At 44.7% G+C, this 26,945-nt stretch overlaps 1 protein-coding gene and 1 long non-coding RNA gene across 2 annotated transcripts in view; one reads left to right on the top strand and one right to left on the bottom strand.

Moving 5' to 3' along the window:
* Positions 1 to 26,945, bottom strand: part of FGD6 (FYVE, RhoGEF and PH domain containing 6) — a 225,393-nt gene that overhangs the window by 180,273 nt on the left and 18,175 nt on the right. The gene's annotated exons all lie outside the window — the stretch shown is intronic.
* The window catches only part of LOC134932827 (uncharacterized), a 121,525-nt gene that overhangs the window by 92,101 nt on the left and 2,479 nt on the right, over positions 1 to 26,945 (top strand). The window contains exon 3 of the long non-coding RNA XR_010179499.1: positions 13,705 to 13,840. This is a non-coding gene — a long non-coding RNA (uncharacterized LOC134932827). The remainder of the gene's footprint in view (positions 1 to 13,704; positions 13,841 to 26,945) is intronic.

Below are 26,945 nucleotides of genomic sequence, written 5' to 3'. Positions count from 1 at the left end.
GTCTCCTGCGGAGCCGCTATTCCCCATGGTCCTTACGGAGTTCCCAGCATCCACTAGGACGTCAGAGAAAGTCACTTATTGTTTATTTCTCCTAATGGTAATTATGAATAGGTATAAACGGACCAATCACTTTCATTAATATTGCAGGTAGCAAGTAAACATGAACTTACAAACTGAGGGTTAATTCAGACCTGGTCACAAGCAGGCATTTTTTTTGCACTGCTGCGACCAGGTAGTCGCCGCCTACAGGGGGAGGGGGTAATCCCTGTGCAGGGGTGCGAATGCATGTGCAGGAGAGCTGCACAAACAAAAGTTTGTGCAGTCTCTGCACAGCTCAGGACTTACTCTTCCAGTGCGATGATCCAGCCTGGAGCTGACATCAGGAACCCTCCCTTCAAACGGCTGGACACGCCTGCGTTTCTCCGGACACTCTTAGGAAACGGTCAGTAGACACCCACAAACGGCCTCTCCCTGTCAATCTTCTTGCAATCGCCGGTGCGATCACTTTCTTTGGCCATCCCGTCGCTGTCCTGCACTCCCCGCCGCTGGGTGGACCTCGCATCTGCACATTGCAGTGCATACGCAAGCGCAGTTCATACCGGATCGCTGCTGAGTGCAAACGCACAGCAGCGATCAGGTCTGAATGACCCCTAAGGCAAAAAGAACACAGAGAAACACTTTTGCAGTCAAATTCTAGGTTACTAGAATGAACAGATGGTGTAATGATTAGCATTACTGCCTCACAGCACTGATTCCCAAAACAGTCCTAACTGTGTGGAGTTTGTATATTCTCCCCGTACTTATGTGGGTCTCCCCTGGGTACTCCGGTTACCTCCGGATTTAATTGGCTCTCAAAAAAATTTTTTGCATTTTTTTAAATTAACCCTAGTGTGTACGTATACATGTGTTTAAGGCAGACTAGATGGGCCAAGTGGTTCTGATCTGGCATCAAATTATATTATTCTATACACGCATGGGATAGGCATAAGAATATCCTTACAAAAGGGTTGGGGTCGGGATCCCGGCAGTCAGCATACCGACGCCGGGATCCTTTCTTTAGTTGACAGTCTATCGAGTCTACCTTGTAGATACAAAGGTTCTGTTAACTTCAGGTCTAGCAACCTGCATATCACTCTGGGTCGACAGTGTTTAGGTCGACACCTATTGGCCGACAGTGGCTAGGTCGACACGGCCATTAGGTCGACATGACCAAGGTAGACATCAAAACAGGTCGACATGTGTTTTTCATGGGTTTTTTGTGTTGTTTTCTTCATAAAGTGACCGGGAACCCCAATTAGTGCACAGTGTCCCCTCGCATGGCTGCAAGGTGCCTCGCTGCGCTTTGCACAGGTTATCTTTCCCAATCGTAGTCCACGTGGATCGTAAAGTATGAAAAAGTTCAAAAAAAAATATTATTTTTTTTTTTTTTTAAACCCTCATGTTGACCTTGTTCATGTCGCCCTAATGGTCGGGTCGACCCATTTGTAGTATCAACCTATTCACTGCCGACCTTTGCTCGTGTGACTGTCTGTTATTGCTCAGCAGAGCTAATTTTCACACACACACACACACACACAGACACACACACACACACACACACACACACACACACACACACACACACGTATATATTTGTACTGATGAAAATAACATTGAAACGTTGACTTACCAGGCACAGCTTTGTCGTTCTTTCTGTGAAGCTGTGATTGCAGCAGACAGTGATTTCTGTATATGTATACATATTCACTGCTCTCTCATTCAGCCACCACTCCTCCTCCTCCTCTGCTGTCCCCTGGTACCACCTCTATCCCTCTATCCCAGTCTCCTACATCTCATCCTCTCTCCTCTCCTCTGTCTACCATCCTCCCCTCTTCTGTTTCCCCATTGCAATTCACTTCTGCCCCTTCACACCATTTATACCCCACTACTCAACCCTGCTCTCTCCCTCCTTTGCCTGTCACCTCACCTCTCCTCCACCAGTATCATACTGCACTCCCTCTCTGCCTCACTCCTGCAGTCTCCCTTCCTAGCCAAGGCCCCAGCACCATCAATACACCCTCTTTATCCATTCCTTCCACATTAATCTTACCTCAAAGCTACAGCAATCCTGATAATCTCATTCACATCTCTCCCACAAACTCCTACCCCTTATCCTGTGCACTCTGAAATGCCAGATCTGTTTGCAACTAACTGGCCCCCACTCATGACCTTTTCATTTCCAACTCCCTGCACCTCCTGGCCATTACAGAAACCTGGATTACTTCCTATGACACTACTTCTCCTGCTGCTCTCTCTGCTGGGGGCCTCACATTCTCACACACACTCCGACCCGGGGGTTGCCATGGGGGTGGTGTTGGGATCCTTTTACCCTCAAGCTACACATACCAACTTATACCTCCAGAACCATCCCTTACATTCTCTACATTTGAGGTCCATGCAATACGCCTATACCAACCTACGAGTTGCTGTCATTTACCGCCCCCCTGGCATTTCCTCCAAATTCCTCGACAACTTTGCTTCTTGGCTACATCACTTCCTTTCTCCTGATATTCCCTCCATTATTCTAGGTGATTTCAACATCCCTATCAATAACCCCACAAAATCACCTGCCTCTAAACTCCTTAACCTCACCTCTTCACTTGGTCTCTCCCAGTGGACCACCTCACCCTCCCATGTGAAGGGGAGCTCACTGGATCTGGTTTTCACTCACCGCTGTGATATTTCTGATTTCTCCAATTCCCCTTTTCCCCTCTCTGACCACCACCTGCTCTCTTTCAACTTATCTATCTCTGCTCCCCCATCTCTAAGCGTAACATTGAGGCTATTGACACCTCATCCCTATCCTCCCTGTTTCACTCACTTCTCTCTCTCACATGCCCTGAACAAGCCACATCCCTATACAATGCATCTCTTACTTCTGCCCTTGACTCTGTTGCTCCGCCAACCACTATTCACCCTCGAAGATCAACATCTCAACCCTGGCACACCAAATGCACCAGATATCTTCAAAAAATGCTCATGTACTGCCGAGCGACAGTGGAGGAAATCACACTCTAAAGCAGACTACCTCCATTTCAAATTTATACCCTCATCCTTCAGTACTGCCCTTTCTCTCGCTAAACAATCATACTTCAAAATCCTCATCTCTACCCAGTCTTCCAACCCCCAGCGCCTCTAGCAAAAACCTCCCCTCTCCTACACTGGCTTCCCTTCCCTTTCAGAATCCAAATCAAAAGTCTCACACTCACATACAAAGCCCTCACCTACTCCTCTCCAATTTACATCTCTGACCTTATCTCCCTTTACTCTCCCACCCGTCCTCTTCACTCTGCTAATGCACACCGACTCTCCTGTCTTCTGATTACTTACTCCCACTCCTATCTCCAAGATTTTTCAGGTGCTGCTCCCTTTCTCTGGAATTCTTTACCTCTCCCCCTCTGACCCTCTACCTCTTCTAACCCTCTGTTCCACGCTCTCTATGTACCCCATCTGTGTCACTCTTGTTTGTCTACCCCTCCCCTTAGAATGTAAGCTCTCACGAGTAGGGCCCTCTTCCCTCATGTGCTTATCCTTTTCTTACTTTAATCATTCTCAACTGCCCAAATCCCGCAGTTTTTTGGCAACCTTAGAACTCATCTCTATGTTGTTTACTGGTGTAGTTATGCTTAGTTACCCTGTACTTGTCCTATATTGTCTGCAACTGTAAGTCACTGTCTTGATTATGCGCATATGTACTCTGTAATTGGGCGCTGCGGAACCCTTGTGGTGCCATATAAATAAAGGATGATAATAATAATAATAATAATAATAATAATAATAATAATATATATATATATATATATATATACACACACACACACACACACACACACTACATGGACAAAAGTATTCTACCATTACACCAACAGGGACTGTAATGATACTGTATTCAAATACATATACTTCAATATGGAGTTGGCCCTAGGGTGGATAATCCCAGGATCGGGAAAAAATCATCCAGGATTCAATCCCGGGATTGGAAGCTCCAATCCCAGGGATTTCAGGATTAGGCGGTCCTTTGTTTTTTAATGTCGGGCAGCGTTGAGCTCTCAGGAGGCTCAGATGCTTCCCGGCTCCCGACTCCCACTGGGCAGCGTGCCATAACGTTAGAGATCAGGCTGTGCAGCCAGCCGCCTGCCGCACGAACCTCATAGAACTGGAGGAAGTGACCCACCCTCCCAGGTACTATGGTGGTCAGTTATTTGTGGGAGTGGGGTGGGGGGGAAAGGACACAGGAAACAAACGAATCCTGGGATTGACCACTTTTCAATCCCAATACGGGATACAGCTTTAGAAAAATGGCCTGGGATTGGCCACCCTAGTTGGCAGCTAAAACAGCTTCCACTTCTTGGAATGCTTTCCACGAGATTTTGGAGTGTCTTTGTGGAATTTGTGCCCATTTATTCTGTAAAGCATTTATGAGGTCAAGCGAGTAGTCTTGGCTCGCAATCTGCGTTCCAGTTCATCCCAAAGGTGCTTGATGGGTTTGAGGTCAGGGCTCTATGCAGGCCAGTCAAATTCTCACACACTCATCAAACCATGTCTTTATAGCCCTTGCTTTGTGCACTGGGGCACAGTCATGTTGGAATAGAAAAGGGCCTTCCCCAAACTGTTGCCACAAAGTTGGAACCACAGCATTGTCCAAAATGTCTTGGTATGCTGAAGCATTAAGATTGCCTTTCACTGAAGATAGGGGGCCTAGCCCAAGCTCTAAAAAACAGCCCCATACCATTATCCTTCCTCGACCAAACTTAACAGCTGGAGTAATGCAGTCAGTCAGGTAACGTTCTGCCGGCTTCCGCAAAACCCAGACTCACCCATCTGACTGCGAAACATGCGAGCATGATTTGTCACTCGACAGATCACGTTTCCTCTGCTCCACCGTCCAGTGTCTGTGCTTTACACCACTACATCAGACACTTGGCATTGGACTTGGTGATCTAAGGCTTGCATGCTGTCACGGTCCGGCGGGAGACTGTGCCGGGGAGCCAGCTCTTACCTGTCCATTCACTCTGGAGGGGTCCAGCTGGCGGAGGTGCGGGCTGCTGGCGCCGGGCAGGGTGCACTGGGAGATCAGTCAGGGGCACTGGATGGTGGCTCTGTGGACTGGCAGCATGTTCCTCCGGCAGGGTGAGCGGTGCTGCTGTGGAGGCAGGGCTTATGTGATCAGACTGGGCTGTGTTCCGGCGGCGCCATCTTGGATATGGGCAAAAAGCCTGTCTTGCACACACTTCGCCTAATTATCACTTTCCTGTGACCAATTAGCTCTGAGCAGCTGCTATAAGACAGGAAGGCCTGGAGGAGGGAATTTGCCAGTGCAACGCCTTTCACAGTATCTGTGACGCTAGCTCTCTGTGCTCCCGCAGCATCTCCAGTGTCAGGTTCCTGCTTACCGCAAAATCACCCAAACCGCCTGTTACAGTCTTACACAGACTGCCGACTCTGTTCCCGTGTCCTACCTGGCTATCTGTTCCGTACGCCACGGTAACCTGCCTTCGAGATTCCTCCATTTAGCTCTGGGTCACAGTGCCGGTATCTCCAGCCACCCGCTAACCTCCATTCATGTCTCTATTTCAACTGTCTTTGGCGAAACCTGTTAAACTTCTCCAAGTAATAAATGCGCAAGACCTTCATCCGTCCCACTTGCTTGTTATTTAGAGATCCAAGTGCACCAGAATCACCTTCCCCAAATCCGGATCCACAAGAATCCTCAGACGTGACACATGCAGCTCTTCAGCCATAGAAACCCATGCCATTAAGCTCCTGCCACACAGTTCTTGTGCTTACATTAATGCCAGTGGAGGTTTGGAAGTGTGTGTGTGTGTGTGTGTGTGTGTGTGTGTGTGTGTGTGTGTGTGTGTGTGTGTGTGTGTGTGTGTGTGTGTGTGTGTGTGTGTGTGTGTATATATATATATATATATATATATATATATATATATATATATATATATATATATATACACACACACAGTTGTGCTCAGAAGTTTACATACCCTAGCAGAATTTGTGATTTTCTGACAATTTGTCAGAGAATATGAATGATAACTCACAAACTTTTCTTTCACTCATGGTTAGTGGTTGGGTGATGCCATTTATTGTCAAACAACTGTGTTTACTCTTTTTAAATCATAATGACAACACATCAGAAACTACCCAAATGACCCTGATCAAAAGTTTACATACCCCAGTTCTTAATACCGTGTATTGCCCCCTTTAACATCAATGACAGCTTGAAGTCTTTTGTGGTAGTTGTGGATGAGGCTCTTTATTTTCTCAGACGGTAAAGCTGCCCATTCTTCTTGGCAAAAAGCCTCCAGTTCCTGTAAATTCTTGGGCTGTCTTGCATGAACTGCACGTTTGAGATCTCCCCAGAGTGGCTCAATGATATTGAGGTCAGGAGACTGAGATGGCCACTCCAGAACCTTCATTTTATCCTGCTGTAGCCAATGACAGGTCGACTTGGCCTTGTGTTTTGGATCATTGTCATGTTGGAACGTCCAAGTACATCCCATGCGCAGCTCCGGGCTGATGAGTGCAAATTTTCCTCCAGTATTTTCTGATAACATGCTGCATTCATCTTGCCATCAATTTTGACCAAGTTTCCAGTGCCTTTATAGCTCACACATCCCCAAAACATCAGCGATCCACCTCCGTGTTTCACAGTAGGAATGGTGTACCTTTCATCATAGGCCTTGTTGACTCCTCTCCAAATGTAACGTTTATGGTTGTGGGCAAAAAGTTCAATTTTGGTCTCATCACTCCAAATGACTTTGTTCCAGAAGTTTTGAGGCTTGTCTCTGTGCTGTTTGGAGTATTGTAAGCAGGATGCTTTGTGGCATTTGCGTAGTAATGGCTTTCTTGTGGCGACTCGACCATGCAGCCTATTTTTCTTCAAATGCCTCCTTATTGTGCATCTTGAAACAACCACACCACTTTTTTTCAGAGAGTCCTGTATTTCAGCCATTTGTGGATTTTTCTTTGCATCCCAAACAATTTTCCTGGCAGTTGTGGCTGAAATTTTTGTTGATCTACCGGACCGTGATTTGGTTTCCACAGAATCCCTCATTTTCCACTTCTTAATTAGAGTTTGAACACTGCTGATTGGCATTCTCAATTGCTTGGATATCTTTTTATATCCCTTTCCTGTTTTATACAGTTCAATTACCTTTTCCCGCAGAACCTTTGACAATTCTTTTGCTTTCCCCATGACTCAGAATCCAGACACGTCAGTGCAGCACTGGATGAAAGATGCAAGGGTCTTTCAGGAGTCCAGAAACTCACTGACCTTTTATACACACACACTGATTACAAGCAAACAGATCATAGGTGAGGATGGTTACCTTTAGTAGCCATTCAAACCCGTTTGTGTCAACTTGTGTGCATGTTATCAGGCCAAAATCTCCAGGGTATGTAAACTTTTGATCAGGGTCATTTGGGTAGTTTCTGTTGTCATTATGATTTAAAAAGAGTAAACACAGTTGTTTGACAATAAATGGCATCACCCAACCACTAACCATGAGTGAAAGAAAAGTTTATGAGTTATCATTCATATTCCCTGACAAATGGGCAGAAAATCACAAATTCTGCTAGGGTATGTAAACTTATGAGCACAACTGTACACACACACACATATACACGTATATACACACAGCCAATTATCCTTAATATTTTTCAAATCATAACTTTCTGCTTAACTTTGTTATATGTTGTAGGATCTTTCTATCATTGGTCCCTAATGGCAACACCAGCCCTGAATCTTTCAATGACTGAGGGGAAAAAAAGGGAACTGTAGATTTTTTAAGCCTGAGTTTAAATTTAAATATTTAGAATAAATATTTTAAATAATATTGCCATAACACAACACTCCAGTAATCAACTCAACCAGACTCTATTATCCATAAATTGGGGAATATTTATCACAATACGCATTTTTTATGGGGATGTGATAAATATGTTACCCCTAAATTTGCAATTTATGTAAAAGCTGTTTCCGGGAGACAAGCCCACCCCGGCAAAGAGCTATCACTCTGCTTGATGACTCCATGTCTGTGTACATACTGTTCATGAGCAGCCGACAGCCGGCACATGTGGCAGTGGCTAGGTAACAAAAGAGGGGGATCTGGAGAATCCTTCGCTGAAAGGATATGTGGAAAGTAGCCTGTAGGCTACTATTGGCTAACACCATCTGCAGATAACACTTGCAATTTGACGGACAGCCTACAGATGTGTCCTCTTACATCCTTGCTGCAGTCACACTAAATAGCCCTTCAAGTCACGCCATGCCGTGGCGGGACTCGGTAGCGCAAAGCGTCTTTTTTGCATCTTTTGCAGTGAAAATGTGTATTAGATGCAATGCAACGGGCAGCTTCTGCTGATTAAAATGATTTGCGGCATGCACATAGGCACGATTCCGTGGGTGCTCCCGGGCCCAAGCACCCATGGACAATCAGGAACCAGCCTCTGTCCCAGTATGTACTGCTAGCCACCGGCCGCAGCCCCCGCAGTGGATGGAGATGCGATGGGGGCTACGGAAGCTCTTCCATATTGTGCAGTGTGAAAAACCCCACAAAAAATGGCCACCGCCAAGGAGGAGACAGACGCTAGAGGTCACATTTGACCTCTAGCTCCTGTCTCCCCGGCGGCGGGCATTTTAAGGTTTTTTTTCTTCTTTACACTGCAGTGTATGGAAGCACTTCCGCAGCCCCCAGAGCGTCTCAATCGCCTGCTGGGGCTGCGGAGGCTAGCATACCTTCCAACTTTTATAAATTCATAAAGAGGGACATTGCCAAGAGGAGGCGTGGCCTATATAAAAGGTGCGTGGCCTCACAGCAGAGCAGCGTTCGCGAGTCACGTCCCCTTTTACCGTAACTGAGGGGGCATGCCCAGCGCTCTGAGAGCTGCTGGCATGCCCCCTCTCCCTCAATCACCTGTAAAAAGACGCTGTGTGCATGTGCACAGCCTCTATTCACCGCTGCGCAGCAGTGACAGGAGGCTCCCAACTGCCCCCCTCCCACTGCGGGACACTGTGGCCCGCGGGTGGGCAGCGGGACAGTCCCCAAAAAATTGGACTGTTCTGCGAATATCGGGACAGTTGGGAGGTATGTATTTAGTGACACCTGCACCTACCCTCCCATACTTTACTGGACTGCTGGCAACATGCCAGAGACGCCTGGCAACGCACATGAAAGCCCTGGCAATGCACATGACACCCCTGGCAACACACAGGAGACCCCTGCGAGTATGGAACCCAGAGCATGAAACCACTGACAACGTGCATGAAAGCCTTGGCAATGAGCATGACACCCCTGACAACAGGCAGGTAATTTAAAAGTAATTAGAAGCCTTACTGTGTGGCATCATTTGTAAGGGGCATTATTGTGTGTGGGGCATAAAATGGTGTCAGGGCCATAACTGTGTGTGACATAATATGTAATTGATGTTACAGTGTGTGGCATAACGCATAATGGGCATTACGGTGTGTGGCATATTGCGGAATGGGCATTACGGTGTGTGGCATAATGTGTAATTGGCATTACGGTGTGTTCCGTAATGGGCATTAGTCACTGTCGCGGCCGCCCGTTCATTCCCGCTGCCGCCTCCCGCAAAGCAACCACCAGCAAAAAAATAAATCCGCACCTATGGGCAAGCCTATATTGTGTGTGTGACTGCGGCTGTATTTGCATACAAAATGCCATACTACAGAGTTTTCCTGCAAAAGACTAACGTTTTATTTCCGATGTGGACAGAGTCGCAATTACACTCAGAATATAGGCATGCTGCATATCATTTTAGCCAGCATAAGCATCCTATGAAAATGATAACCTACACAATGTGTTCTTTTGGGAATTTTAACGTGCTTTTAATCAGAAAAAAATGATGTATTAAAATTCAGCTAATGCATACATATGAAGATATGATGCAAAGTGTAAAAGAAAAAAAGGGGGGGGGAGGGAGGAGGAAAACAAACAAGGGAAACAAATTAATGGGAGAAATGAAATCAGTTGCTGCAGTGTTTAAGGGGAGAAAAGTAATAATATCAGAGATGTTATAGTTTGTTTTGAAAGATGATAAACACTGCAGTATTAGGTCTGTAATACACTCAGATCGGTGGCGTCCCACCTCTGTAGTGTTAATGTCCTTCTGAATGTCTTATAAGCTCAGTGCCGATGAGGTAGTGTGTACAAATGTCCTTTGGAGGTTTCAGAATATGGGGTACCCCTGGTGACCTGCTGGCAATATGGGATAAGACTGGGGCTGGTACTGTGGTAATTAGGACTCCGGACGCACCGTTATCCCTTGCGCCCCGATCAGCCGCGGTGTCGCTCTGACAAGCGCACCGTGGTTCTCAGGGCAGCTGGGATGCGGTCACCGTCAGATTACCACAGGGAAGGTTAAATACCACGTGGGTTCAGAATCAGGAATACACCTACGATTGGCAGGCTGAATGCCACCTTCTGTAAGAAGTGGATAGCCATTCTGAACAAGTGTTCATACGATCTGATGTTGTTAGTGATCAAGGAGGTCACAAACGAACTGTCTTCTATTAGATCCCAGATTGACACATTTGAATCAACCCACAAGCCCTCATTAGTGGCTGATACAACATCTAGCTGGTACGAGAAATTGTCGGTACAGATTGACAAGTACCAGAAATATTTGGTTCAGTATAAACGTCATAAGTTGGATAAGGTGAATCAGGACTATACGAGGAAACAAGTATACCCATGGCTAACGGGCACCAATCCACAATTTAAGGTTCAGAGGAGACGCATGCCCAATCAATATAACAGGGCTTCCTTTGACACTGACACTTCTACAGATGGTGCAACTTCAGCCAGTGAGGCGGACCATCACTCTGGTGGCCACTCTTTAGGGGTTGAGACGAGGGTCAAATTGGCAGACCCAAAAGGAGGTTCACGAGGCAGGGGGGGCCAAAACAAAAGGTTGTGGCGGAAGACGGCCTCCCATACAGAAGAGGAAATAATATATAACATTTCTGACCGGGTCCTGACCCCGAGTGAAAATAAGGTACTGTCAAGAGGTCTGAACTTTGTTCCCATCAATCGGTTTGACCCTTTTGTATGGAAGATCGAACAATATAAACTAGGGAGATAGTTGCGTCTCAAAGAGTTTTTTAATTCTGGGGACAATCAAGGTGCCAGGTCTGATGTGGCTGTATGTCCGTTTAGAAAAAAATCTGTGTTTGACCCGTCCTCTAACAATATTGCTATTAAATCTTTCTGTCGTACTATTGATAAAGAGGTGCAGAAAATATCTGAACCTAGTATACATCGTTCTAGTAATTTGTCAAGTGAGGAATGGCAGGCTTTGATTGCTTTGAGTAAATATGACGATGTGGTGATCAGACCGGCGGACAAGGGGGGTGCCATAGTCGTACAGAATACAATGGACTATGTGTTGGAACTCAATAGACAATTGGGTGATGCATCCACCTACTGTGTCCTCCGGTCTGATACCACATTGGCTTATAAAAAAGAATTAGATTGTATTTTGCTTCAAGCGGTGGGAGATGGTGATATCTCAAAAGAAGTATATGAGTCACTGGTGGTTGCACATCCGGTGATACCACTGCTGTATTCAATTCCCAAGATCCACAAGGAAAAACGGGTCCCTCCAGCACGCCCCATTATCTCCGCTAGGGGATCGCTTTTCAGAGAGTATCTATGTATCTAGACTATTTTCTCCAACCGTGTATTCAGGCTCATACTTTCTGAAAGACACTACCACATTGTTGAACAAATTGGCCACTATTACTACTGTTCCATCAGGTTGCTTACTTGCAACTATTGATGTCAAGAGCCTTTATACCTGCATCCCCCATGGGGAGGGTATAAAGGCGGTACAATCTGTGATTGAAAATAATCCTCTCTATGGTGGTACAAGGGTTGAGTTGTTTACTAAATTGCTTAGACTAACATTAGAGCGCAATTACATCGTATTTAATAACACGTACTATTTGCAACTTTAGGGTTGCGCTATGGGGAGTAATGTGGCCCCCTCGTTCGCCAATAGCTATATGTTTGGCATAGAGAATGACTTGTTGTTTTCAAAAGATGAGGTGAAATCTAATGTGTCGTTGTATCTTAGATAAATTGATGATTTGCTGGTACTGTGGATGGGGTCAAGGGAGGCACTGGAATGCCTCATTACTGAGTACAATCGTACTAATTCACCTGTCAAATTTACCTATGTGATTGATGACCACAGTATCAATTTCTTAATGTCAATATTAGTCTAGTGGACAATTGTATTGTTACAAATCTGTTTAGTAAACCCACAGATTTGAACAATATCATGCTAGCTTCGAGTCATCACCCTGAACCCCTTAAGAGAGGCCTTCCATTCTCCCAGATGTTGCGTGTGCGGAGAATAGTTAGTGATCCTACACGGGTAGAAAAGGCTCTTGACAAAATGGTGACCAAATTTAAGAATAGAGGTTATTGCCCTAGGGAATTAGCACACATTAAAAGGAAGGTATTAAACACCCCTAGATCTCAGACCCTGATGAGTACAGTTAAAGAGAGTGGTTCTAAGTTTGTATGGGTTAATAAATTTAATACTGCTAGTTCTGATATTAACAAAATCACCAAATCTTTCTGGCCTGTAATTCAGTAAGATCCTGCCCTATCTAATTTATCTACAACCCGTTTAATGCCTGCATATAAACGGGGAAGGAACATTCGTGACTTTGTGGTTAGATCTGATATACAATTCCCTAGTACATTTAGCTCAAAGAGTGGTACATTCCTTAATCAATCCCTTAAGGGATGTTTTAAGTGCTTGGGTTGCACTACGTGTAGCCACATGATTGCGGGGGATACATTCTATCACCCCTATACAGGGAAGAGGTTTAAGTTCCGCCACCGGGTGACTTGCAGCACGAGATTTGTTGTGTATCTACTCAATTGCCCATGTGGTCTCCACTACGTGGGCAAAACTGAGTCTACCTTTAAGGAACGAATGGCAAATCATCGTTCCTCTATTAGGGCAGCATTACAGTCAGGCAAAAGTGATTTACCAATACCTAGACACTTTGTTGAAGCTCGCCATTCTTTGGCGACATTACGCCACAGGATAATTGATTACGTTCCCCCGCTACGGCGTGGAGGGGATAGGGGTCTGCGTTTATTACAGGCTGAGTCAAAGTGGATCTTCCTTCTTGACACATTATCCCCTAGGGTATTGAATGAGCAATTGGGATTGGCCTGCTTTCTATAATTAATCTGTTAAGATCTCTTTTTTTTGGGGTGCTTGTTATCCTATAATTGTGCTATTTCTAACGTGGTTTTCTTTGATTCTCAGATGGGTATATGTTTTATGTATTTTGTCCTGGTGCAAGACGTCACTTAAATAGCCTATATTATGGATATTAGAGTTATAGATACTACACGGTCTACTGTTAATTGAGCCGTGTTTTATTTACAGAATATTTATTTATTTTTATTGTTAATAAGTGGCGTTTGCACTTGGCTATGTATTCAATTGCATCTGATGGATTACACTGTGTACGGTAGTGACACTGTGTGGTTCCATTTGTATCCTTTTTCTGTATGCTTTAATGGTATTCTATGTATGCAATTGTGTCAGATCTTGTTTGTATATATAGGTATTGCTTTTTTAATGTTTGTAACTTTTATTTCATAGGGTTTTGCACTTGTATCAATTTTGGTGCTCCTGCCCCTCCGTGACGCCAATGTCCGGGCGCGTCACGATGATGTCATTTGAAGGAGCGGGGAGCGCGGGCGGGCGGCGTCGTGGACGGACAGGAGGAGGTATAAAGGTATGTGATGTATTATATTGGTGATGCCCTGACGAAAATGTTGACAATATAACATTGAAACGTTGGCTTGAGAGCCGAGTTCTGTCGTTTGTTGCCGTGAGTGCCGCCGAATACTGTGATATGTTAGGGGTGTTGCTTGTTTCCCACGGAGGGCACCGGCGCTTACACTTGTGCTATACACGCTAGGGAGGAGTGCCGCTGGACTGTTCATAATAATATATATATATATATATATATATATATATATATATATATAGTCTTTGTGAAAAAGAGGGCACTCACCAAGATTTCTTAAAAGAAGGTCAGAAGGTCATTTTAATGATACATTAGCTGGTCCAGCTAATGTATCATTAAAATGACCTTCTGACCTTCTTTTAAGAAATCTTGGTGAGTGCCCTCTTTTTCACAAAGACTATTATCAGGAATCCAAAAATTCCTTGGAGTTGAGCACCACCGTGTTGTCCCTTGGAGAATCAGTACTGTGCGGATGCTTGCATACTATATATATATATATATACATATACACACACACACACACACACACACACATATACACACACATACATACACACACATACATACATACATACACACACACCAGGAGGTGTGGCACTCCAAGCGACAACGTTTCAATGCTTTTTCCAGTGGAATACACAATGCAATAAGAGTAGGCAGAATCGGCTTTAGGCAAAGGCAAACTAGGCAAATGCCTAGGGCATTTGGTATGCTTAGGGGCACCAGCAGCTTCTGCTGATTAAAATGATATGCGGCATGCCTATATTGTGTGTGTGACTGTGGCTGTATCTGCATACGAAATGCTATATTGCAGTGTATCCTGGAAATCACTGTAATGTACCACACAGAATATAGGCATGCTGCATATCGTTTTAATCAGCTGAAGCTGCTTGTGCATCATAGCCACATAGTAATGCAAATAAGATGCATTTTCATAAAACAAAAGGCCCCCGACGTTAGCAGAGCTGCCAGCTGACTCATGCCAGGCATCTCCTGCAGAACTAGCGGCAGTGCTAGGGAGCACCAGCCAAAATATTGCCTAGGGCATCATATTGGTTAAGGCCGGCTCTGAGAGTAGGTATAATTAACTTCCAGAGGCAGGTTACAAAGCTGTGATATTGGCATTGGCCTATGCGTTAGTTATGCAGACAAACAGGCATATTGGTACACAATTGAATAGCCCTAAACCACAGTATGTTGTGCACTTTTCCAAATTACATTGTATGTGTGATATTCAATTGTCCCTTAGTAAAGCATGCAGTATGGCATCTTCCATTCATGTCAGTGCAGAGAATTGAAAAGTACCTCATATCACCATATAATTTGATCAACAAGTTGAGAACTAAAATCCCACTCATAAATAGTGCATCTTTCCATTTAATTTCCATATACAAATTTGAATTAATATAGTGCTGCAAAATACACAAATAATCATACACGGTTTAAACCATGTTGTAAGCTGAAACAATGTGTCATCAGATAAACATCTATTTATAGAATCGCACGGAAGTAATGTACATCCACCGTAACATAGTCTGATCTTTTCAGGAACCTAACATGCCATATCCACACAATGGCCTCCTTTTACCCAGCTACAATAGCCTGAAGGAATCTTTTGATGAAGATAAAATGACTTTCCCTAGGTCAGAAAGCAAGTGCTAGCAGCCAGGGATGGGAAAAGAGACTGCAATACAAAACTCTTCTTGCCTCCAACAGGACTTACAATTCATAAGTTTAAATGACTGTAGCACACTCACTGTACGTCCACTTCCACTACAACTTTACGTCAAAGACAACCTGAAGATCTAATCAAAACATTTTGTTTCTAGCCACCCAATAACCGCACAAAGCTTTCACATGAACACCTTGTGATTAATGAAGTAGCCAATTAAGAAACGTATTCACTGGCGGAACTCTGATGACATTTCACAGTAACATCACCAGTGAATTCCGAAGTCTGAGAGAACTGGTAGAATCAGAGACCAAGATCAGTATCATTCAAGTTACCCCCTGCCTGCCAGCAGTGCGGTGCTGTATTTTTGGAGTCTGGTATAAGCTAGCATGGCAGCTGCTACTGGAGCTGGCAATGGGTGAGGATAATGGAAATGTGAAAATAACAATTACAAGTACAATTGTTACCTATTTTCCGCTAGGCTAAGTTTTTCAATTACAAAGACAACATAACAAGCATCCATGTAGAGTACTACAGTACACATACAGATACCACTGCTGCTGGGAACTGAATGACATGATTTCCAATGGGATGTAGTTAATATACCGGCTGTCAGGATCCTGGCATTTAAGATCCCGATGCCAGAATCCTGACAGCCAATAAAATGCCAGCGGTCGGAATACGGACAGCTCCACGGTATTCACACTCAGGTGGTGGGTCCAAGCCACCACCCGATGGAGAATAGAACCTGTGGCGAGCTAAGCCACCAGGCCCGAAGCGTGGCGAGGGGACTCACTGCTGGTATTGAGGCTGGCGGGATGCTGCTGTCTGTATCCTGACAGCCAGCATCCCGTCAGCCAGCATATCATTCCGAACCCTTTCCAACAGGTGAAGAAGTAGTACTCCAAGCAGGAGGGAGAGCCTTGGGCTATTATTAAAACCAGAAAGGACATCTGACATGGCTCCTAATAGGAGTATGTTAAGTGAGCCCCCTTGCCCACTCTAGAACACATTCCATATATTGAGCCCTACAAGATACATCAGAATTTTGTGTGACTATTCTGGAGGGGGGGGGGGGGGGGGGGGAATTACCAGCAGGAAGCAAGACTAGGTAAGCCAAGTTGTTCTTATCTGCCATCAAATTCTGTGTTTCTATATTTCTAAGTCATTTGTGGCCACAGCTGTATATGTTAAACACCATTCGATACTGCTAAATGTATGGAAACATTTGTCTAGTTTTACAGAAAGAGGGGGGGGGGGGGGGGAGCATTCAGCAGCATATCAGGATCCTACCTGATACCACCTTTAAATAAGCGCACTGCTGACTGAGCAAAGTAATATAGTGTTCCTGAGATGGCAGGAGTGTTTATGGTGAAAACGGACACAGGGAGATGGAGCTTCTCCAAATGACATTACTCTGTCATAAAGGTGCCATACACAGGGTAATCGCTCTGATCAATGTGCAGGTGCGAGCCAGTGCCGACCAAACATGTACAGGTGATGACCATGTACACTGGCAGAAACAGTCTCATCCACCCCCATTTACCACCTGTCCACATTCTACATTTGAATGACCCTATTTAGATGTTGATCAGCATCAGCAAACTTTCTGGTTCTAGACACACTGCAAAATAGTTAAAAAACATATAGCTCTAAAACAGACATACGGGGTCAATTAAATTCTGAGCGGCTTGAACAACGCCGGGAATTAGCTCCCTGTGCTATTAAATTCAGTGCGATGTGACCCCCGATGAGAGGAGTACTTCTCGCACCCCTCCCTGGGTGTGAGCATGAATCCGATAAAAGTGCTGGCATGATGCTGTTTTCTGGGCTAGACGCGCCAGAAACAACATTGCGCCGGCATTTGAGTCTGAGAATACCGGTTCCTGCCACAAAACACTGTTTAGTCCGCGAGAACCGGTCTTCTCCAACATAACAGCACATTGAATAGAATAGTACTGGGAGCTAATTCTCTGTGCTATTCAATCCGCGCAGAACTGAATTGACCCCATTGGCTGGTAAACTTGCAGCAATATATACACACTTTATAGAAGAGGACAACAGAGGTTATTATTGAAATGCAACCTCTTAAGTAATACAAATGCTTTTAAGGAGTCACTGGACAGAATATGTGATGATATTGCATTATTGGAAGGGGAATCATGGTCAAAACAGTATGGCTCATATTGGCATCCTTATGCTCAAGCTGTGCTATGTATTTTTGTTATTTATTGTGAAAGGGTTAAATATAATCCATCACACTTTGCTCCAATGCAAAGTCATGTTAAGGCAGAACATGCATTAAATATTAAAAAAGGCTTTTGTCTTTTATGGTTTATGAGAGATCCCTTATCTGCACATTTTCTTGAATGACACTTACAATGTTTTGGATCTTCGTTCTTCTCTGAGTGCTGAGTGTTCAGAACCTCTTAGTGATCATCTAAATATTGTATTAACTGTAATATGGAGTGTAGCACTCATGTAATCTACCTGCACTAGCAAATTTGCTGTAAATCATCATTATCATAAAATTGTAACTATAATCAAACTAGGATTCTTTTTTTTTTTTTTTTCTTATGTAATCTATCATTAGGCCTAAAAATATATATTTGCTGTATATTTTTACTAGTAGAAGTAAGATGTGAAGGTAGTTTACATTTAACCCTTACTTTGTACAATCACTGTATGATTACAGTTCAGATCCGGCTGATACAACCACAGCTTTGAACAACTATCATTCAACACTTGAAACAGTATAAAACCGGTTGGGATTATTTAAATTATCAAACATATCAGATTGTCTAGAAAGTCATACTACCACTTTCATTCACTGAAGTTAAGATTATACCTATATATCATTCAGTATACAGAGGCACGCAAAATTGTTACATCACGCAGCCCATTACCCATTGGTCCAAATGTCTCCTTTAATTACACAGTGTATGGCCAGCATTACAAGTCTGAAAGCCATAGTGTAGGGGACATAAGCACATTTAGTGCCTAATTCAGAGGTGGATGCAGTGCCTATATGCACACAGTTGACCAAAGGGGGTCATTCAGACCTGATAGCTGGGTTGCTAATTTTGCTGTCCTGCGTTCTGATAGTCGCCGCCTCCAGTGGGAGTGTAAATTCGCCATGCAAGTGTGCGTTCCTATGTGTATGACGAGCTGCTAAAATTCAGTTTGTGCAGTCTCTGTGCAGCCTAGGACTCCTCCAGTGTGATAGAATCAGGCTGATCGGGGCCAGAGCTGATGTCAGACACCCTCCCTGAAAACGCTTGGGTACGGCCTCTTCCTGTCAATCACCTTGCGAACGCCCGTGTGATCGGATTTTTTGCACCATCCCGTCGCTGACCAGCGATGCCCGTTGTTGTCCGAGGCGCATGCGCACTGCGGTGCATGCGCAGTTAGGACCTGATCGCCCACTGTGTGAAAATGCACAGCATTAATCAGATCTGAATGACCCCCAATGTTTTCTTGCACTGTGCATGCACCGGAGTCACACCATGCATGCCCCCCATTGTCTGCTTACAGAGACATAGCACAGAATCACACACAGGGTCTGAGAATTATAGGGGTATGGGACCCGGGTTTGAAAGTGTCTAGGTCGACACCTATTGGTCGACAGTGGCTAGGTTGACACTACAAAAAGGTCAACACGAACAAGGTTGACATGAAAAAAGGTTGACATGAGTTTTTCATGTTTTTTTGGTGTCGTTTTCTTCATAAAAGTGACCGGGAACCCCAATTAGTGCACAGTGTCCCCTTGCATGGTTCGCTACGCTCGCCATGCTTCGGGCAAGGTGACTCACTGCGCTCGGCACAGGCTACCGTTCCTAATCAAGTCCACGTGGATCGTGAAGTATGAAAAAGTTTTTAAAAAAATACAAAATGTGAAAAACTTGTGTCGACCTTTTTGCATGTTGACCTAGTTCATGTCGACCTAATGGTCGCGTCGACCTATTTATAGTGTCGACTTATTCACCGTCGACCAATGGGTGTCAACCTAATGGGCGCCGACCCAGAGTCCAGATACCGAATTATAGTGGATGATCCAGGAAGTAAGGGGATGGTGAAGGCGATGCAAAGTGTCTCACATAGAAGGCCATACTCAGACAAGGGCTGGTGCAAGGACCGATGCTGTGTCTACAATATGCACCGTGACAAAAATGCAGTGGCTTAAGATGCTGTAAGTGTGCATCTCAGTTGTTCAAAAATTATATGCGGCATTACAATAAAGACGCAGTCGCAACATACAGCAAAAGAGGTTCATCTTTGAATCAGGCCCTTAATGTGTGTATATTTGTTTAGGCCTTTTCTAGGATATTATAGACATGTTAATGATGATAACCACATGGTAGCAAACTGCAAAACCATAAGCTGAGCACTTGTCATTTTAAAGTGTAGCCAGTTTTAGAATATCTGCAAGCTTTTTTGGCCATAAAAAGCTACAAGGAGGTATGTACAATCCTACTGAGACAGAGCTTGGATTATCATGTTCCACAAGGGATATAAGTGTCCTGGTTGGAAGAACAGTATTTCCAAGCAGCTGGCTGAGGGTCAGCTGTTGCAAGGGTCACAAAGTGACAGATGTCTACATGGCTTGGGCCATAGGCCATTCCTGTGTTACATCATTGTTTCTCTTAACAACTTGAAACACTAAGGGGTATATTCAATTGCTGTCGGATCCATTCAGACATGCATTTGTCTGAATGGATCCGACAAGCCTTATTCAATGAGCAGCCAAATCTGTCAGATTTGGCCGTTCCCGGTGTCCTGTCCGTGCTGCTGCTGTCAGCAGTCAGCCTTCCCTGTGTACGAGATCACAAGGAGGGGATGGAGGGAGCCTCAGATCCCCACAAGGCCACACGCTGCCAGGAGAGAGAGGAGCCTGGCCGGGGGGACGCCTGTCAGGTACCTCCCTACGTATCCTGCTGCCCCTATAGTCCGCCGCCCCACTCACTCGTCTCATCTCCTCAATCTGCCTTTTTTTTTTTTTTAAACCTGTTAGATTTGGCCCCATTTCCGACAGAAGCACGCGGATCGGCAGCTATTCCGACGAATCACGTGCTTTCCGACAAGTCGGAATTCCCGACTTGTCGGAAAAATTAGGGGTCTATTGAATAGGTCAGACCCCTTCCGACCTAAAATAGTTGGAAACTGCTGTCTTTCCGACAAGACGGATGTTTCGACTTCAATTGAATATACCCCTAAAGGTTTCCTAATATGAAAAAGAAAATCTTTAATTTGGAAGAAGCTCATAATTAATTCAAAACAATACATTAACATTCATTCATCAATAGCATGTCAAACCATTTTCTGTATAGTGTAACTAAGTGGCTCTTACATAAATATTCAATATAGCAAGCAAAACAATACATACTACACACTACAAAAACAGATGATATCTTGTTTCTGCAAGAAACAGGAAAATATCTCTTCACCTGTGAAGGAACCCAGAAATTGTGGCCATGTACATTGAGATCTCTCAGAGTGTATAGGCCCATATAGACGGACCGATGCGGAAGAGATGTGTGCTGAGCGAACCGCTCAGCACACATCTCTCCCCCCACTCAGCACAGCGCAATGTGTGCTGAGCGTGCGGGGGGAGACGGGGGGACGCTCATTTCACCCAGCGGGTGAAGTGAGCGACCTGCTAGACTGGCCTGCACGGCAGGCCAATCTAGCACCAGCGATGCGCGGGGCTGCGCATCACTATCGCTGTAGGGGGAACACACGGAGCGATAATGCTTAAATTCTAAGCAATCTAGTCAGATTGCTTAGAATATTGCTCCGTGAGTACCCCCCTTAAGGCCATGATATCTGATGGTTTCAGACATTTTATCTGACAGTGAATTACCATCTTAAGAAAAATGTCCCTTCATTTAATAGACACAAGTATAACTAATGTGCTCCCATTGCACTGTACCCATCTGGCACTTAGAAACAGAATTTTACGGCAGATAAGAACCACTTGGCCCATCCAGTCTTCCCCTTTTTTTTATCCTTTAGGTAATCTTAACCCTTTTTTAACCTTAGTTCTTTGTAAGGATATTCATATGCCTATCCCAAGCATGTTTAAATTGCTCTACGGTCTTAGGGCCTGATTCAGGTTGGTTAGCAAACCAAAAAAAGTACTCTATTGGGAAAAACCATGTGCACTGCAGGTGGGGCCGATGTAACATGTGCTGATAGTGTTAGATTTGGGTGGGTTATATTGTTTCTGTACAGGGTAAATACTGACTGCTTGATTTTTAAACTGCAATTTAGATTTCAGTTTGAACACACCCCACCCAAATCTAACTCTCTCTGCACATGTTATATCTGCCCCCCCCTGCACTGCACATTGGGGGTCATTCAGATCTGATCGCTGGGCAGCGATTTTTCGCTGTGCAAGTGTGCGATCGCATGTGTAGCAGAGCTGAACAAACTGATTTTGTGCAGTCTCTGCGCAGCCCAGGACTTACTCTTCCAGTGTGATGAAAACCGTCTGTTGAGGACCGGAGTTGACGTCAGACACCCTCCCTGAAAATGCTTTGCCCGTCTGCATTTTTCCGGACACTCCCTGAAAATGGTCAGTTGCCACCCACAAACGGCCTCTTTCTGTCAATCTCCTTGCAAACGCCCGTGCGAATAGATACTTCGCACCATCCCGTCGCAGGGTGCTGATGCCTGTTGCAGCCGTGTGGCACACCAGCACAGTGCATACGCAGTTCGGATCTGATCGCCCGATATGCGAAAACGCACAGCAGCAATCAGATCTGAATAAACCCCATGGTTTTGCCCAACTGATTATTTTTTGGGTTTGCTAACCAACCTGAATCAGGCACTAACCTCTGATGAGAGGCTATTCCACTTATCCACTACCCTTTCTGTGAAGTCATTTTTCCCATGAACCTGCCTCCCTCCAGTTTCAGTGTATGTCCTCAAGTTCTAATACTTCTCTTCCTTAGTTGCTGAGCTTACAATCCTTGTATCCAGATTAATTCAGAGTGGAACTAATATCATATTTTGGAGATTAAAAATAGTTTCTGGTACTGTAAATCAGGTTGACCTCTTACCTGTTCATGTGTTTTTTACAAAATATATCCTGATTTAGTATAGTACCTCTTTAACAGTACATGTATCTCATAAAACATGTAGTCCTCCTTGTTTCAAAGTTGTATATTGAATAATGCAAACCATTTACTACCATAAAACATTGAACCTTTCAACTTTAAAATTATTTAGCTGTAAAATTTGGACCAGACTCCTTTCAAACTGTTGTAAGCTCCGGAAGTAGCAGTTGTGACTTTTCATTACCTGACACACAATGAGCAGTTCTGCAACCAATACAAATCGATCAAAGTACAAAGAACCTTATTCCTTAAACCTAATTACAGTTCACAGAAATGCCTAATTACACTTCAATGACATCCATTTACAAGAAGATTCCTTTTAACTGCATACAATGACAATGTGGCTTGTGTGTTGTGATGAAAACTGGGGAAGGACATTAATCAATGAACCAAAATCACTAATTTCCTTTATATATACCCTGTCACTTCAATGCTATTATAACTGTACCATTAACTAAGCAATAAAGACTTCAAAACTGTAGTTTGGGGTCTTTCAGAGAAAAGTTATAGAGACAAAAAAAAAGGGCTTCAAATGCAAACTTATGAAAAAGCAAAGAAAAGTAATTGTTGTTTGCTCTTTATTCATTCTGTTTTTTTTAGATTGTTTCTCTAATGTCTGCAATTAAATACAAAATCAATACAATACAGAAAGGAAAATAAGAATTTACTTACCGATAATTCTATTTCTCGGAGTCCGTAGTGGATGCTGGGGTTCCTGAAAGGACCATGGGGAATAGCGGCTCCGCAGGAGACAGGGCACAAAAAAGTAAAGCTTTTACCAGATCAGGTGGTGTGCACTGGCTCCTCCCCCTATGACCCTCCTCCAGACTCCAGTTAGGTACTGTGCCCGGACGAGCGTACACAATAAGGGAGGCAATTTGAATCCCGGGTAAGACTCATACCAGCCACACCAATCACACCGTACAACTTGTGATCTAAACCCAGTTAACAGTATGATAACAGAAAGAGCCTCTTAAAGATGGCTCCTTAACAATATAACCCGAATTTGTTAACAATAACTATGTACAGTATTGCAGATAATCCGCACTTGGGATGGGCGCCCAGCATCCACTACGGACTCCGAGAAATAGAATTATCGGTAAGTAAATTCTTATTTTCTCTATCGTCCTAAGTGGATGCTGGGGTTCCTGAAAGGACCATGGGGATTATACCAAAGCTCCCAAACGGGCGGGAGAGTGCGGATGACTCTGCAGCACCGAATGAGAGAATTCCAAGTCCTCTTTTGCCAGGGTATCAAATTTGTAGAATTTTACAAACGTGTTTTCCCCCGACCACGTAGCTGCTCGACAGAATTGTAATGCCGAGACCCCTCGGGCAGCCGCCCAAGATGAGCCCACCTTCCTTGTGGAATGGGCCTTAACAGATTTAGGCTGTGGCAGGCCTGCCACAGAATGAGCAAGTTGAATTGTGTTACAAATCCAACGAGCAATCGTCTGCTTAGAAGCAGGGGCACCCAACTTGTTGGGTGCATATAGTATCAACAGCGAGTCAGATTTTCTGACTTCAGCCGTCCTTGAAATGTATATTTTTAAGGCTCTGACAACGTCCAACAACTTGGAGTCCTCCAAGTCGCCAGTGGCCGCAGGCACCACAATAGGTTGGTTCAGGTGAAACGCTGATACCACCTTAGGGAGAAAATGCGGACGAGTCCTCAGTTCTGCCCTATCCGAATGGAAGATTAGATAAGGGCTTTTATAAGATAAAGCCGCCAATTTAGATACTCTCCTGGCGGAAGCCAGGGCCAGTAACATAGTCACTTTCCATGTGAGATATTTAAAATCCACCTTTTTCAATGGTTCAAACCAATGGGATTTGAGGAAATCTAAAACTACATTTAGATCCCACGGTGCCACCGGAGGCACCACAGGAGGCTGTATATGCAGTACTCCTTTAACAAAAGTCTGTACCTCAGGAACTGAGGCCAATTCTTTTTGGAAGAATATTGACAGGGCCGAAATTTGAACCTTAATAGATCTCAATTTGAGACCCATAGACAATCCTGATTGTAGGAAATGTAGGAAACGACCCAGTTGAAATTCCTCCGTCGGAACACTCCGATCCTCGCACCACGCGACATATTTTCGCCAAATGCGGTGATAATGTTTCGCGGTGACTTCCTTCCTTGCCTTAATCAAGGTAGGAATGACTTCTTCTGGAATGCCTTTCCCTTTTAGGATCTGGCGTTCAACCGCCATGCCGTCAAACGCAGCCGCGGTAAGTCTTGAAAGAGACAGGGACCCTGTTGTAGCAGGTCCCTTCTCAGAAGTAGAGGGCACGGGTCGTCCGTGACCAACTCTTGAAGTTCCGGGTACCAAGTCCTTCTTGGCCAATCCGGAGCCACTAGTATTGTTCTTACTCCTCCTCACCGTATAATCTTCAATACCTTTGGTATGAGAGGCAGAGGAGGAAACACATATACTGATTTGTACACCCAAGGTGTTACCAGTGCGTCCACAGCTATTGCCTGTGGATCTCTTGACCTGGCGCAATACTTGTCCAGTTTCTTGTTGAGGCGAGACGCCATCATGTCTACCATTGGTCTTTCCCAACAGTTTATTAGCATGTGGAAGACTTCTGGATGAAGACCCCCCTCTCCCGGGTGAATATCGTGTCTGCTGAGGAAGTCTGCTTCCCAGTTGTCCACGCCCGGGAAGAACACTGCTGACAGTGCTATTACGTGATTCTCCGCCCAGCGAAGAATCTTGGCAGCTTCTGCCATTGCACTCCTGCTTCTTGTGCCGCCCTGTCTGTTTACATGGGCGACCGCCGTGATGTTGTCCGACTGAATCAACACCGGTTTTCCTTGCAGGAGTGGTTCCGCCTGGCTTAGAGCATTTTAGATTGCTCTTAGTACCAGAATGTTTATGTGAAGAGACTTTTCCAGGTTCGTCCATACCCCCTGGAAGTTTCTTCCTTGTGTGACTGCTCCCCAACCTCTCAGGCTGGCGTCCGAGGTCACCAGGATCAAATCCTGTATGCCGAATCTGCGGCCCTCCAATAGATGAGCCTTTTGCAACCACCACAGAAGATATACCCTTGTCCTTGGCGACAGGGTTATTCGCAGGTGCATCTGAGGATGCGACCCTGACCATTTGTCCAACAGATCCCTTTGGAAAATTCTTGCATGGAATCTGCCGAATGGAATTGCTTCGTAAAAAGCCACCATTTTTCCCAGGACTCTTGTGCATTGATGTACAGACACCTTTCCTGGTTTTAGGAGGTTCCTGACAGGTCGGATAACTCCTTGGCTTTTTCCTCGGGAAGAAAAACCTTTTTCTGAACCGTGTCCAGAATCATCCCTAGGAACAGCAGACGTATCGTCGGAAAACAGCTGCGATTCTTGGAATATTTAGAATCCAGTCGTGCCGTCGAAGAACTACTTTAGATAGTGCTCTTCCGACCTCCAACTGTTCTCTGGAACTTGCCCTTTTTAGGTCGTGCAAGTAAGGGATAATTTAGATGCCTTTTTTCTTTGAAGAAACATCTTTTCGGCCATTACCTTGGTAAAAAGGCCCGGGGTGCCGTGGATAATTCAAACGGCATCGTCTGAAACTGATATTGACAGTTCTGTACCACGAACCAGAGGTACCCTTGATGAGAAGGACAAAATTTGGACATGGAGGTAATCCTTGATGTCCAGGGACACCATATAGTCCCCTTTTTTCCGGTTCGCTATCACTGCTCTGAGTGACTTTATCTCGATTTGAACCTTTTATGTAAGTGTTCAAAACATTTTAGATTTAGACTATGTGTCACCAAGCCGTCTGGCTTCAGTACCACAATATAGTGTGGAAAAATAATACCCTTTTCCTTGTCGTAGGAGGGGTACTTTGATTATCACCTGCTGGATATACAGCTTGTGAATTGTTTCCAATGCTGCCTCCCTGTCGGAGGGAGCCGTTGGTAAAGCAGACTTCAGGAACCTGCGAGGAGAAGATGTCTCGACTCTCCAATCTTTACCCCTGGGATAATACTCGTACGATCTAGGGGTCAACTTGCGAGTGATCCCACTGCGCCCTGAGACTCTTGAGACTACCCCCCCACCTTGAGTCCGCTTGCACGGCCCCAGCGTCATGCTGAGGACTTGGCAGACGCGGTGGAGGGCTTCTTTTCCTGGGAAAGGGCTGCCTGCTGCAGTCTACTTCCCTTACCTCTATGTCTGGGCAGATATGACTGGCCTTTTGCCTGCATGCCCTCATGGGAAAGGAAAGATTGAGGCTGAAAAGACGGTGTCTTTTTTAGCTGAGATGTAACTTGGGGTAAAAAAGGTTGGATTTCC

Source organism: Pseudophryne corroboree, chromosome 6 (genome assembly GCF_028390025.1).
Source record: "Pseudophryne corroboree isolate aPseCor3 chromosome 6, aPseCor3.hap2, whole genome shotgun sequence".
Lineage (NCBI taxonomy): Eukaryota > Metazoa > Chordata > Amphibia > Anura > Myobatrachidae > Pseudophryne > Pseudophryne corroboree.
The sequence above is the reverse complement of the archived record's forward strand: the minus strand, read 5'-3'. Positions and strand labels throughout refer to the sequence as shown.